The sequence below is a fragment of the Schistocerca cancellata genome, chromosome 4 (genome assembly GCF_023864275.1).
Source record: "Schistocerca cancellata isolate TAMUIC-IGC-003103 chromosome 4, iqSchCanc2.1, whole genome shotgun sequence".
Taxonomy (NCBI): Eukaryota; Metazoa; Arthropoda; class Insecta; order Orthoptera; family Acrididae; genus Schistocerca; species Schistocerca cancellata.
The window spans coordinates 892,261,629-892,276,190 of NC_064629.1; the positions used below are offsets into that span (position 1 = coordinate 892,261,629).

At 43.2% G+C, this 14,562-nt stretch overlaps 1 protein-coding gene across 1 annotated transcript in view; it reads right to left on the minus strand.

The window, feature by feature from the left end:
• LOC126185053 (uncharacterized) overlaps nucleotides 1–14,562 on the minus strand; it is a 904,507-nt gene that overhangs the window by 237,315 nt on the left and 652,630 nt on the right. The window lies entirely within an intron of this gene.

Consider the following 14,562-nt stretch of genomic DNA (forward strand, 5'->3'; position numbering starts at 1 on the left):
GTTGGGAGGGAGTGAGACAGGGTTGTAGCCTAACCCCGAATATAAAAATTCGGAGTTGGAATTAAAATCCATGGAGAAGAAATAAAAACTTTGAGGTTCGCTGATGACATCGTAATTCTGTCAGAGACAGCAAAGGACCTGGAAGAACAGTTGAACGGGATGAACAGTGTCTAGAAAGAAGAATATAATATGAACATCAACAAAATCAAAACGAGGATAATGGAATGTAGTCGAATTAAATCGGGTGATGCTGCGGGAATTAGATTAGGAAATGAGACACCTAGAGTAGTAAAGGAGTTTTGTTATAAAATAACTGATGATGGTCGAAGTAGGGAGGATATAAATGTAGACTGGCAATGGCAAGGAAAGCGTTTCTGAAGAAGAGAAATTTGTTAACATCGAGTATAGATTTAAGTGTCAGGAAGTCGTTTCTGCAAGTATTTGTATGGAGTGTAGCCACGTATGGAAGTGAAACGTGGACGATAAATAGTTTAGACAAGAAGAGAATAGCTTTCGAAATGTGGTGCTACAGAAGAATGCTGAAGATTAGATGGGTAGATCACATAACTAATGAGGTGGTATTGAACAGAATTGGGGGAAGAGAAATTTGTGGCACAACTTGACTAGAGGAAGGGATCGATTGGTAGGGCATATTCTGAGGCATCAAGGGATCCCCAATTTAGTATTGGAGGGCAGCGTGGAGAGTAAAAATCGTAGAGGGGGGCCAAGAGATTAATACACTAAACAGGTTCAGAAGGATGTAGGTTGTAGTAGGTACTGGGAATGAAGAAGCTTGCACAGGATGGAGTAGCATGGGGAGCTGCATCAAACCAGTCTCTGGACTGAAGACCACAACAATAACAACAACAACAACAATGGTAGATTGAGGGATGAGGAGGGTGTGGAGGGGGGTAGGTGGCTGGGGCCTACGTGCAGGCTGAGGAAAACACGTGATGTCATCCGGGGGTTGGGTTGGGCGTGGTAGGGGCGGGGGTGGTCGGGTGCGGGAGTATATAGTTGATCAATTTAATTTATTTGGTTATCAATCTGATATCAAAATTGCACCTGTGCCACCAACTCCCTACTACTCCCGTTTAACTTTATAAGTTATTCAGTCCAACAATAAGATTCTTCTGCTCTGCGATAGCGATCATCATATTAAAAGAGTGAGCTGTGTTTTGTTAGGCAAGAGGTTCATTATATTAGAATTTTAATTCATTTGGAAATAAAGTGAAGTTACGATATTGCCAAATAAAGAAATACTTAACTGTGCCTTTGGAAATTTCTCATATATACTTTTGAAGAAAAGCTTTTCTTTCTTAATTTTATAAAAAAAAAAATGTTCAAATGTGTGTGAAATTTATGGCACTTAACTGCTAAGGTCGTAAGTCCCTAAGCTTACACACTACTTAACCTAACTTATCCTAAGGACAAACACACACACCCATGCCAGAGAGAGGACTCGAACCTCCGCCGGGACCAGCCGCACAGTCCATGACTGCAGCGCCTAAGACCGCTCGGCTAATCCCGCGCGGCCCTTAATTTTATAGACGAAATGCTATTTGTGTGAAGATCACCTGAAAGCAAGATATACACACAAAATGAAAAAAAAGTAAATAAATGTGTTTTGAGAATAAATGAAGAACATGAGCCGTTCTAAGGTCCTCTTTAATAAATCGGATCCCCCCTCCCCCCCCGTTTTTACAAAATCCTGGCTATGTATACCCGTTCCCCAGAAAATGGGTTTTTAGTAGTCGGACAGACGGACAACAAAGTGAGCCTAAAAGTGTTCCGTTTTTTATTGATTGAGGTATGGAACCCTAAAACTAATTCATACAATGTGTAATACATAGAGATCACATACTTGCCACATTCCCACAGCATCTACAATTCACAATTATTTGAAGTTGCCCAAGATTTTCGTAGTATACACCAGTGGAAAATGATAATTTATAGAACAACAGTATCTGGGAGTTGTGTTAAACTTTTGTAAACAATGAACAACTCACACTAAAACAATTTGGTAGTAGTCAAGCAGACACACATATAAGATGCAGCAACCGTTATGGTTTGCCAACAACTGTGCTCGTTAGATAATTCTGCTTTCTGTACGCAAAAGAGAATACCACAAAAGGTAAGTCTGGTCTTCATGATATGAGGCGTAGAGTACCGTGTTTCATAAGATTCACCTACTGAAACGAGCTACTCAACAAGTAACACACCTGGGGTCACATGTACAGGACATTAGTGTTATTCTGTTGTATAATGGCAGCATAACAATTAATTGGAAGTTTTATGGGAAATTGCGAGTTGTGACTAAAGGCCTTTGACAAACAAACAGCTGTGACCCGTGCTGACAGCCCTCGGCGTCTCACGTGGCCCGCCCCACAACAATTCTGGCAGGGCGTGGCCACTGGCCACCTTAGCCAGTCACAAGATATCAGCTGGAGATAGCGTGTGCTACCGCTAGCTCCGTCCACTGCCAAACCCACGTGTCGCTTCCGACTGCCGAGGAATGAAGATCAATAGTAATCCATTACCGAGATGACACAAAATGAGACTCGCTCGAACTGTGAGCTACCCTGTAAAACTAATTATCCTAGAATAAACCCCTGGATATACTACAGCCCCCTGTCATTATCAACACTGTAATCTGTATTAGAAATTTACTGTTGTTGGGATTGCTTTGCTCGCTTTTCATTGGGTTGTTCAGCGTTGAATGTGGTCACCAATCCTCATTTTCTGTGTACAACACAGAAAACTCATTGCTAAATTTAAAACTTCGATAAACAATTTGAGATCAACTAATGTGTGCCTAGAGTATGGGCAGTGGATTCCTTTACTCTAGTTGCGAAAATGACTGCCAATTGCAGTTAGGGCCCTAAATGTTCGACAATTTCCGTTAGATTCAGGGTGTTTTCTGCCATTTACGACAGGAGTAAATAGCAGAGATCCATATGTCAGCGAAGCCAGACGCTATGATATGCCCTTTTATGCTCCATCGGGCAGATGGTAAACACACTGCAACAATAGGCGGAAGGGTCCAGGCAGGAGGAGTGAGCATTATGGTCTGGGAAGTGTTTTCGTGGCATTCCTTGGGTGATCTCGTCATTCTGGAAGGCACAGTGGATCAATGCAGGTATGCACCTATCCTTGGCGGCCATGTCCACCTTTACATGCAGCTTGTTTTTCCTCAGAACGATGGCATCTACCGTCACGATAATGCAATATGTCACATTGCTCACAGTGTACACACGTAGCTCAAACAGCACCAGGAAGAGTTTAACGTACTCTCCTCGCCACCAAACTCTCCGGATTTAAAACCCAATCGAGAATCTGTGGAACCACCTCATTGGGCTGTTTGCACCACGAATCTTCAGCCGAGAAATCTAGCGCATCTGGCCGCAGCACTGGAGCTGGCATGGCTCCACATCACTCTCGGTATCTTCCAGAATCTCACTGAATCTTTTCCCACACATCTCGCAGCGGTCTGCGCTGCAAAAGGTGCTTATTTCGGCTTTTGACAGATGGTCATATTAATGTGACTGGACAGTGTAATTGTACAATGACGAGCTAACTGCTCATGTCCCTGCTCCGATTACTTTGCAATGCGTGATATGCTTATATATTTAATTTGTGTCATTTTAAAATGGTATGAGCCTCTGCTTTACTATTTTGAGTTACACTGGTGAGCCAAAACATTATGACCACTGCCCACCGCAATGTTAGATGCTACCTGGTGCCGTTGCGGACACGTGATGTGCTAACAAAAGTATGCAAGCAAAGCATACGCGGACAGAGCATCACCCTAACGGAGATGTGGACTGAAAAAGAGGAATCAATTGAGATAAGCGACTTTGACAAAGGGCAGATTATTGTTATTATTATGCAGAGCCTGAGAAACGAGTATCTCGAAAGTGGCGAAGCTGGTCGAATGTTCATGTGCTACTGTCATAAGCATCTACAGAAAGAGGTAGAAGGACAGTGCAACTACCACTAGGAGCTAAATGGTTAGACATTCACGACTCTTCACAGAACGTGGGGTGCAGAGGCTTGTCTGTTATGTAAAGTAGAATAGATGATGATATCTGGCAACTCTGCCAAAAGTGCACGTACAAGTCTTTCAGAGCACACAGTTCATCGTATATGGTGAACATGCAGCTCTGCAGCAGACCACCCTAACGTATTCACATGCTGACCCGACGACGGCGTCAATTACGATTGCAGTAGGCACGGGACCATCAGTATTCGATCGTCGATCGATGGAAACATTCCAGCTCTTCGGATGAATTAAATTTTTGCTACAGTAGGTCGCTGGTCTTCTCCAAAAGCGGCATCATCGAGGTGAATGGCAGTAGGGCGACAAGGGTGGCATCACCCCACATTGCAGCTCACCTATATCAGGGACAAGTATACATTCAGGGGCAAACATATTGTTCTCTTTAGATTGACAGGTCCTTAACCTATTGTTGTACTAAAGGTTTATGTCCCCCTGGGGACAATCTGTCCTTTTAATTCACAGGTCGTTAACCTATTGTTCACTTAAGTGGTTTTCCAAGTCACCTCTCCCCCACCACCTTGCACATCTCTCTGGGAACCCCCTGTCGCCCTCTCCCACTTTTGATATCACTTTGATTGGCTAATTAATTAAATGGATCAATTAATTAACCCCACCACTCTGGGAAACCCCAGTCTTCTCTTCCCCTCCCCTCCCCTCCCCCAACTGGAGATTGCTGGAAAAAAGACTCAGTTGGGTCATGATTTGATGTGAAACAAATTGCAGTGTATGGAATAGTATTCAAACAATTTACGCAATGTGTGGAATATTGTTTAAATAAACAATTGATGGGATATGAGACCGTGTATGGAATATAGTTTATTTATTTATATAAAGAATTTGGCGGGAAATCGATTTCAGCATATGGAATATTGTTTAACCACTTTACACAATGTACAAAATATTGTTTATGTAAACAATTTACGGATAGAAGGTGATATATGGAATATTTAAACAACTGCGATGCTTTTTAATTCAGTAATTCAGATTACATAGGGAAACACATATTTCCACTGTCACAGACCACTTAAAAATACACTACTGGCCATTAAAATTGCTACACCACGAAGATTTATATAAAGAATTTGGCGGGAAATCGATTTCAGCATATGGAATATTGTTTAACCACTTTACACAATGTACAAAATATTGTTTATGTAAACAATATGCTTTTTAATTCAGTAATTCAGATTACATAGGGAAACACATATTTCCACTGTCACAGACCACTTAAAAATACACTACTGGCCATTAAAATTGCTACACCACGAAGATGACGTGCTACGGACGCGAAATTTAACCGACAGGAAGAAGATTCTGTGATATGCAAATGATTAGCATTTCAGAGCATTCACACAAGGTTCGCGCCGGTGGTGACACCTACAACGTGCTGACATGAGGAAAGTTTCCAACCGATTTCTCATACACAAACAGCAGTTGACCGGCGTTGCCTGGTGAAACGTTGTTGTGATGCCTCGAGTAAGGAGGAGAAATGCGTACCATCACGTTTCCGACTTTGATAAAGGTCGGATTGTAGCCTATCGCGATTGCGGTTTATCGTATCGCGACATTACTGCTCGCGTTGGTCGATATCCAATGACTGTTAGCAGAATATGGTTCGGTGGCTTCGGAGGGTAATACGGAACGCCGTGCTGGATCCCAACGGCCTCGTATCACTAGCAGTCGAGATGACGGGCATCTTATCCGCATAGCTGTAACGGATTGTGCAGCCACGTCTCGATTCCTGAGTCAACAGATGGGGACGTTTGCGAGACAGCAACTATCTGCACGAACAGTTCGACGACGATTGCAGCAGCATGGACTATCAGCTCTGAGACCATGGCTGCGGTTACCCTTGACGCTGCATCACAGACAGGAGCGCCTGCGATGGTGTACTCAACGACGAACCTGGGTGCACGAATGGCAAAACGTCATTTCTTCGGATGAATCCAGGTTCTGTTTACAGCATCATGATGGTCGCATCTGTGTTTGGCGACAACGCGGTAAATGCACATTGCAAGCGTGTATTCATCATCGCCATACTGGCGTACCACCTGGCGTGATGGTATGGGTGCCATTGGTTACACGTCTCGGTCACCTCTTGTTCGCATTGACGGCACTTTGAACAGTGGACGTTACATTTCAGATGTGTTACGACCCGTGGCTCTATCCTTCAGTCGATCCCTGCGAAACCCTACATTTCAGCAGGATAATGCACGACCGCATGTTGCAGGTCCTGTACGGGCCTTTCTGGATACAGAAAATGTTCAACTGCTGCCCTGGGCAGCACATTCTCCAGATCTCTCACCAATTGAAAACGTCTGGCCAATGGTGGCCGAACAACTGGCTCATCACAATACACCAGTAACTACTCTTGATGAACTGTGGTGTCGTGTTGAAGCTGCATGGGCAGCTGTACCTGTACACGCCATCCGAGCTCTGTTTTACTCAATTCACAGGCGTATCAAGGCCGTTATTACGGCCAGAGGTGGTTGTTCTGGGTACTGATTTCTCAGGATCGATGCACCCAAATGTAATCACATGTCAGTTCTAGTATAATATATTTGTCTAATGCATTTCTTCTTGGTGTAGTAATTTTAATGGCCAGTAGTGTATCTGAGAAACTTCTCGCATCTCGCCACGCGCGCTGGTGGCACTGGCGGTAACCATTTGCTATTGTTATCTGAGAAACTCCTGACACGCCATCACTGCCCGCCCCCCTCCGCACCTGACCGCACCATCTCAAGTGGTCTGTATGCATAAACCAACCTGTCTGATACTTGCGCAAAGGCCTTCCATCCAAATCAAATACTTGGTTGGGAATCGATCCTGAAATACTGCTGAAGCTAATAATTAATTTCCAGTCACATGATTCTGATTGTAGGGGATATAATGCGAATACAGTAGCTACTTCACACACACAAATTGACTACGTCATGAAGCTTGTAGCAGGCTGACTCGAAATACACTTTTAAAAAGATCGCTGCATAGAGAGAGAGAGAGAGAGAGAGAGCTGTAGTTTGTCTTGCAGATGACTTAGGAACTAGCATGGGATATTTCATTCCACCGTGGGCTCTAAGCTGCCCCAGCCTTCCTGGCGCACTTTCGTATGCTGCATTAAACGACTGCTTCAGGAGTTATTAAATCTGGTGCTGAGTATCACATCTTGAAGATGTCACAAATGTTGCTTCAGATGATATGCCAAGGGAAATAGTAATTAAGTCGTTAATATAGCGGTTAAATACTTTGCTTCACACAGTTTAAAATTACTCGGAAGAAAAAATATCAACGATGCACATTAGTTTGAATGCATAAACAACGGCGTTATGTTTTTGACTACAAATTTTATTAAATAATTCAAACCTATTATTATCCGACGTCACGATTGGAAGTGGTGTTATATGAAATGATAGTTGGAATTTCAAATTTCGACGTCATTTTTCGTCGACAGCTACAAGACGGTTGGAATAGAATGTTTAACGTGGATGACCACCAAATGTAGAGTAAAAAATTTATTTGCAGATATCGGATCACAAGCCCACATGTTACTCAAAAGTTATTGGCGAACACCTTATAGATTTTTATAAAGTGTCCTTAGCTACAGAGCGTTGTATTACCTGCTGGTGTGACTGCAGTATACAACTACAGAATGGGTCGCTTGTTTGATCCTGCACAGGACGGTTTAGGTGTTTGTAACCCGGGCAAACAGTATTTACAATGTGCTTCTCTGTACCCTCTATCAGTTACAACCTTGCGGTGTCAGCTAACAAACAGTTGCTGAATGGCAACATTCTATAGCATGTCTATTGAGGTAATCGTCATACATGCAAGATTACTGCTGTCTTTGGTGCTTTCCTGGGAAAGAGAGCCATCTACATCTAACGTTAAATGGATCTCTGTTAAAGGACGATAGGAAGTAGAGGGAGTGATCAACTGAGAGGGAGAGAGAAAAATGTTGCTGCATGTCATTTATCACGCACTTAACCATTTTTTTCCGTTGTTCTATCGGTGTGCAGCAGTTGTATGTTATAACCTGCGATAGACTTGTATACAACTGCTGGTTCTGTGTGATACTTAGAGCACTATCTACATGTGATCGTAAACAGCAAACCTCTACAAACCAAAATCACCAGAGGACTTCCAGTTCGTGTGTGATGAAACATGTCCATCGATGGGAAACCTGTTTCGGTACCCTCCTGGAGACGAACGAAGATATACGCAAAGTAGGTCATTTCTCTGCCACATCTTGGACGTAAATCGAGTCTTCAGTTTCATATAGGTACTAAACAACTGTTCCTATACTTCTCTTATTCGTCCTATCCTAAATGCATTCAAGTGAATCATTGGGGAGAGGGCAAGTCTTAGGACTTTCTGGTAGATGGGTGTATAAGAAGCGCAGATATTCTCGCAGAAAATCAAACAGCACTTAGGTGTGTCAGCAACATGACCATATAAATATGGAAAACTGTGGAAAAAATATAGAAGGTGATATAAAATCGGTAAAATTCGACGAAAACGTGGTATAATCACGAAAAATTGATGTGAGATAAGTAAAAGTTGACGTAAAGTCCATGAAATACGTAAAATCGCGAAGACCTAGTAAAATTACGGAATAGAGACAAATACCATGAAAAGAGTACTGCGAAAAATCAATAAAACTGCGTGCTCTGGAGGAGAAGGGTACTGATGCTACATATACACACCTTAATAGTGGAAAGAGACACGACGTCAACACGAAACAGCAATATTATCCCGCACACAGCAATACAGAGGGAGCTGTAACAGTGTAAACACGTTTCCTTACATGATCGGAATGAAAAACCGTCGCCATTGTTTAAATATTTCATATATCACCTATTGTTTAAATAAACAATATTCGACACATTGTCTGACTTGCTTAAACAATATTCCATTCACTAAACAAGCTATTTTCATAACCAGTCTTGTATCCCATATTTTGTTTAAATAAACAATATTCCATACGCTGCAATCGGTTTCCCGCCAAATCTCCAATCAACTGAGTCTGTTTCCCACCAATTTCTCGGGGGGGGGGGGGGAGGGGAGGGGGATAGTGGGGGTTTCCCAGAGGGGTAGGGGTTAATTAATTAATGGATTTAATTAATTAGTCAATCAAACTGAGCCGGCCGCGGTGGTCTAGCGGTTCTGGCGCTGCAGTCCGGAACCGCGGGACTGCTACGGTCGCAGGTTCGAATCCTGCCTCGGGCATGGGTGTGTGTGATGTCCTTAGGTTAGTTAGGTTTAAGTAGTTCTAAGTTCTAGGGGACTTATGACCTAAGATGTTGAGTCCCATAGTGCTCAGAGCCATTTGAACCATTTTCAATCAAACTGATATCAAAAGTGTGCTTGTAACGACGAGGGGAGTCCCCAGAAAGGTGTGGGAGGAGGAGGAGGAGGAGGAGGAGGAGGAGGAGGAGAAGGATTGGCAGGGTAGGGGGAAAGGTGACATGGAAAACCACTTAACCGAACAATATATTACGGACTTGCCAATCAAGAGAACAACAGGTTTACCCCTGAATGTATACTTGCCCCTGACATAGGAACCCGCAATATGGACGGTACCGTCCTTGTCCCCCTACTAACAGTGGCTCAAAATGTGTAGCACACCATCGATGCAGGCTGATGGGAGCAGTACTATGCTACGGGAGACATTCGTCTGCACTTGCATGGGACCTGTGATAGTAATCGAAGACACGCAGACAACTGCGAACTACCTGCATCCCTTTATGCTTGATGTCTTCCCCGATGCCGATGTCATCTTTCAGCAGTATAATTCTCCATGTCTCGGAACCTGAACGGTGCTACAGTGGTTTGAGGAGCATTACAGTGAACTCACGTTGATGTCCTGGCGCCAAAATTCGCCTGATGTAATTCCATCTGGGTCATTATTGGGCAACGTCACTGTGGTTTCACCGCCAGACACCACACTTGCTAGGTGGTAGCTTTAAATCGGCCGCGGTCCATTAGTACATGTCGGATCCGCGTGTCGCCACTGTTAGTAAATGCAGACCGAGCGCCACCACACGGCAGGTCTAGAGAGACGTACCAGGACTCGTCCCCAGTTGTACGACGACTTTGCTAGCGACTACACTGACGAAGCCTTTCTCTCATTTGCCGAGAGATAGTTAGAATAGCCTTCAGCTAAGTCCATGGCTACGACCTAGCAAGGCGCCATTAACCATTTCTAGAGAGAGTCTCACTTTTATCATCAAGAATGCTGTATACAAATGATGGATTAAAGTTAAGTATTCCAGAAGCTACGTACTTTTCTTTATAGCATTCATTACGTATCCTGTTTCAGACCTCACGCCTATCTGCGTGAGCTTAACGCGTGCCTTTCGGCTACTTCCGAGTGGCGTGGCTGTCTTGCTACGCCACAACAGTCACCACATATACAAATAGCAGCCCGTAATTTATGCAAATTACATGACCTGTGCATAGATAACTAATGCCACATACCTCCACAAACCTACCAACAAATTGCCAGGTCCCTGATGTGCAGAATCAGTGGTGTATTTCTTTCCAAAGACAGACAAACAAGCTATTCAGCGGGTGGTCATAATGTTTTGGCTCATCACTGTATTATTCTACATTTTGCCACACAATAGAAATAAGGTTATGACTCCCTTTCTACTGAGGCTAGCCAAGACTAGTTCTCTAGGAATATTGCGAAAGTACTTTAAATGAAATTCTACGTTTAAGTTTGGAGTTTATAGAAACTATTACATATACTGTTAGGAAGTTCATGGTATTGGTATGTGTTACACTACTGGTCATTTAAATTGCTACACCAAGAAGGAATGCAGATGATAAACCGGTACTCATTGGACAAAGATATTATACTACTCGTAGAACTGACATGTGATTACATTTTCACGCAATTTGGGTGCATCGATCCTGAGAAATCAGTACCCAGAACAACCACCTCTGGCCGTAATAACGGCCTTGATACGCCTGGGAATTTAGTCAAGCAGAGATTGGATGGCGTGTACAGGTACAGCTGCTCATGCAGCTTCAACACGATACCACAGTTCATCTAGAGTAGTGACTGGCGTATTGTGACAAGCCAGTTGCTCGGCCACCATTGACCAGACGTTTCCAATTGGTGAGAGATCTGGAGAAAGTGCTGGCCAGGGCAGCAGTCGAACATTTTCTGTATCCAGAAAGGCCCGTACAGGACCTGCAACATGCGGTCGTGCATTATCCTGCTGAAATGTAGAGTTTCGTAGGGATCGAATGAAGGGTAGAGCCATAGGTCATAACACATTTGAAATGTAACGTCAATGCGAACAAGAGGTGACCGAGACGTGTAACCAATGGCACCCATACCATCACGCCGGGTGATACGCCAGTATGGCGATGATGAATACACGCTTCCAATGTGTGTTCACAGCGATGTCGCCAAACACAGATGCGACCATCATGATGCTGTAAGCAGAACCTGGATTCATCCGAAAAAATGACGTTTTGCCATTCGTGCACCCAGGTTCGTCGCTGAGTAAACCATCGCAGGCGCTCCTGTCTGTGATGCAGCGTCAAGGGTAACCGCAGCCATGGTCTCAGAGCTGATAGTCCATGCTGCTGCAAACGTCGTCGAACTGTTCGTGCAGATGGTTGTTGTCTTGCAAACGTCCCCATCTGTTGACTCAGGGATCGAGACGTGGCTGCACGATCCGTTACAGCCATGCGGATAAGATGCCTATCATCTCGACTGCTAGTGATACGAGGCCGTTGGGATCCAGCACGGCGTTCCGCATTACCCTCCTGAACCCACAGATTCCATATTCTGCCAAAAGTCATTGGATCTCGACCAACGCGAGCAGCAATGTCGCGATACGATAAACCGCAATCGCGATAGGCTACAATCCGACCTTTATCAAAGTCGGAAACGTGATGGTACGCATTTCTCCTCCTTACACGAGGCATCACAACAACGTTCCCCCAGCAACGCCGGTCAACTGCTGTTTGTGTATGAGAAATCGGTTGGAAACTTTCCTCATGTCAGCACGTTGTAGATGTCACCACCTTCGCGTACCTTGTGTGAATGCTCTGAAATGCTAATCATTTGCATATCACAGCATCTTCTTCCTGTCGGTTAAATTTCGCGTCTGTAGCACGTCATCTTCGTGGTGTAGCAAATTTAATGACCAGTACTGTATATAGAGTCATATTGATGATTAAGGACTAGTTATCTGGTATGATGTATAAACACTGTACACCATTTCTTATGTGTTTAATTGTAACAGCGGGGAATTTACACTTAAAATACTTTGATGTGTTAATATTCTTTCTAACACTCCTTTTAGTTCTTTCTTTTATGGATAACCCGATGACTGTGATTTAATATCCCTTGGGAAAATTTATGTTGTGTATTAAAATGATACATGTTATCTTTCCATCGTGTTTTGGTACCGTGAACTAGACTACATGTACTATGGTCGAGTAACATTGTCCTGTTTTCTCAGCTGTAGTTATGCTAATCAGATCAAAGCCTGGCAGTAGTTACTCATATTTAAAAAAAATCTAATGTTTGAGTAGCCATTATGTTGATACTACCCCGGAGCTATGAATAAACATACGAGTGGGTCCATGGATGCACCGTTTTGCTGTCAGGCCATCTTATGGTGCTAGCACGTGAAAATGGGGACTGCGTTAGCCACTTTTGACCTGGTTACCGGCTAGCTAGTTTGCGTAGTTCTTACCCAAAGGAACAGGGACGAACGGGGACAACTTCTCAATGACATGGTTTCTTAAGCAATTGACAAGGAACCAAATACAGTCGCCTGTATTACCAGTGTGACCCCGGTGCTATCGTAGTCGAACGTCGTTGCAGTTATTTTTTTAGCTCCCTCCGTCATTTTTTACTCTACTACTGTGTCATGGAACCTATTCTGTTTTTCTTCTTCTTTTGAGGGGAGACTAGTCTGGGCTAATCTCGACTACGTCACTGCAACAGTACCAGTTCTATGTTACTTTTCCAGCCATTACTACTGAGGTATTGCACCTCCCATTGCACTGTGTCCCCTTTTAACCATCCTCCGAAGATTTATCGTGAATTATGAACTTCATCTAAAGTGATTAGTTACGCAAGGTATTGCCCCTCCCATTGCACTGTATCCCCTTTTAACTATCCTCTGAAGATTTATCGCGAATTATGAATTTCACCTCAAGTGATTAGTTAAGCAAGGAGTCAATGTTAGTTTCAAGCAGAACGCTTCAGTATATCGATGAGCAATCGACTGTTGGATAAAATTTCTTGTAGCCACACACCCACTTGGACTCTTACCATTTTAGGCTTCATTACGCCTTGATACAATGATGAGATGATGAGAGACGTAACATTCATCTCGAAACACGCTCATGTGATCCCTTTTGTTCCTCTGTGTGGTTAAATATACGCCACATAGTAACTGCGATACATTACATCTCCTTTTTCTATTTTTGCACTTCTATTTTTTGAACTAATATTGTCATGTTTTGCCAGCTGTTCTTTTCATCTGATTTAATTAGTACTGGCGTGGACTAATAAGGTCCCCGAGTAGTTGCAAGACTAGATTACTTTTCAAAAAAATTCTGTGACTAACCCATCATAACGACGCACATCTCATCTCTATTGTGAAAACCTGTATCCAGTTTGTCACATAGTGGGCTACCCGGTGTGGTGCACAATGGGCTGGTCTGCTTAGGACGTTATGAGTTTGGACAGCTGATCACAATTACCTTCCTAGCTTATATTATATCTTTATGCACCCTTCTATATATTCCAATATGAATCTAGTAGTAACATGTTTCATACACTTAAACAATGTATTCATTACTAATCGTCGCCATCCTTTTCATAACTGAACAACAAACTTATGAACCTGTGTGAACAGAATGCTTACGTTAGGAATTATTAGTTCCTGCCAATATTCTGTTAATCGATCAGTTCGACCTCAACTCAATAAAATCTCAGTATTCTGTTACACTCGCTTCCACCTGGGTGCTGACTACCGTGACTTGCAAGCAAAAACGACAAGATAATATCTCTATCCAGTCCTTGTTTGTATACTGACTTCATTCTCCTTCATTATATTTCGGACATTGTTCGATCTGTAAATATCCAGTTGATTATTTGAGTGTGGAGCCAATTCAATAGACTGTCATGAATCACTTTACTTGTTCGCCGCAACAACCCACAGGTAACTACCAACATTTTATCTACTGTTCTAAGAGATTTCGGGATTGCAGGCAGTCGTCTCGTCGTTAACTTTGTTCCACGATATTTCAACTGGACACCTGTCAATCATCTTCAGGTGAGCCATCGAAGGTAGGTGTCCAGGTGAAATATCTTGGAATGAAGTTTACGACGACCAGCTGCAATCCCGAAATCTCTTCGAACATTTTCGCCGGGAAAATCTTAAATTTCATGTTTTATCTACTATCAGATGCCTCTTCTGGATCATATTACCATACTGTCCGAGACACATTTTAGTTGAAGGAGATTC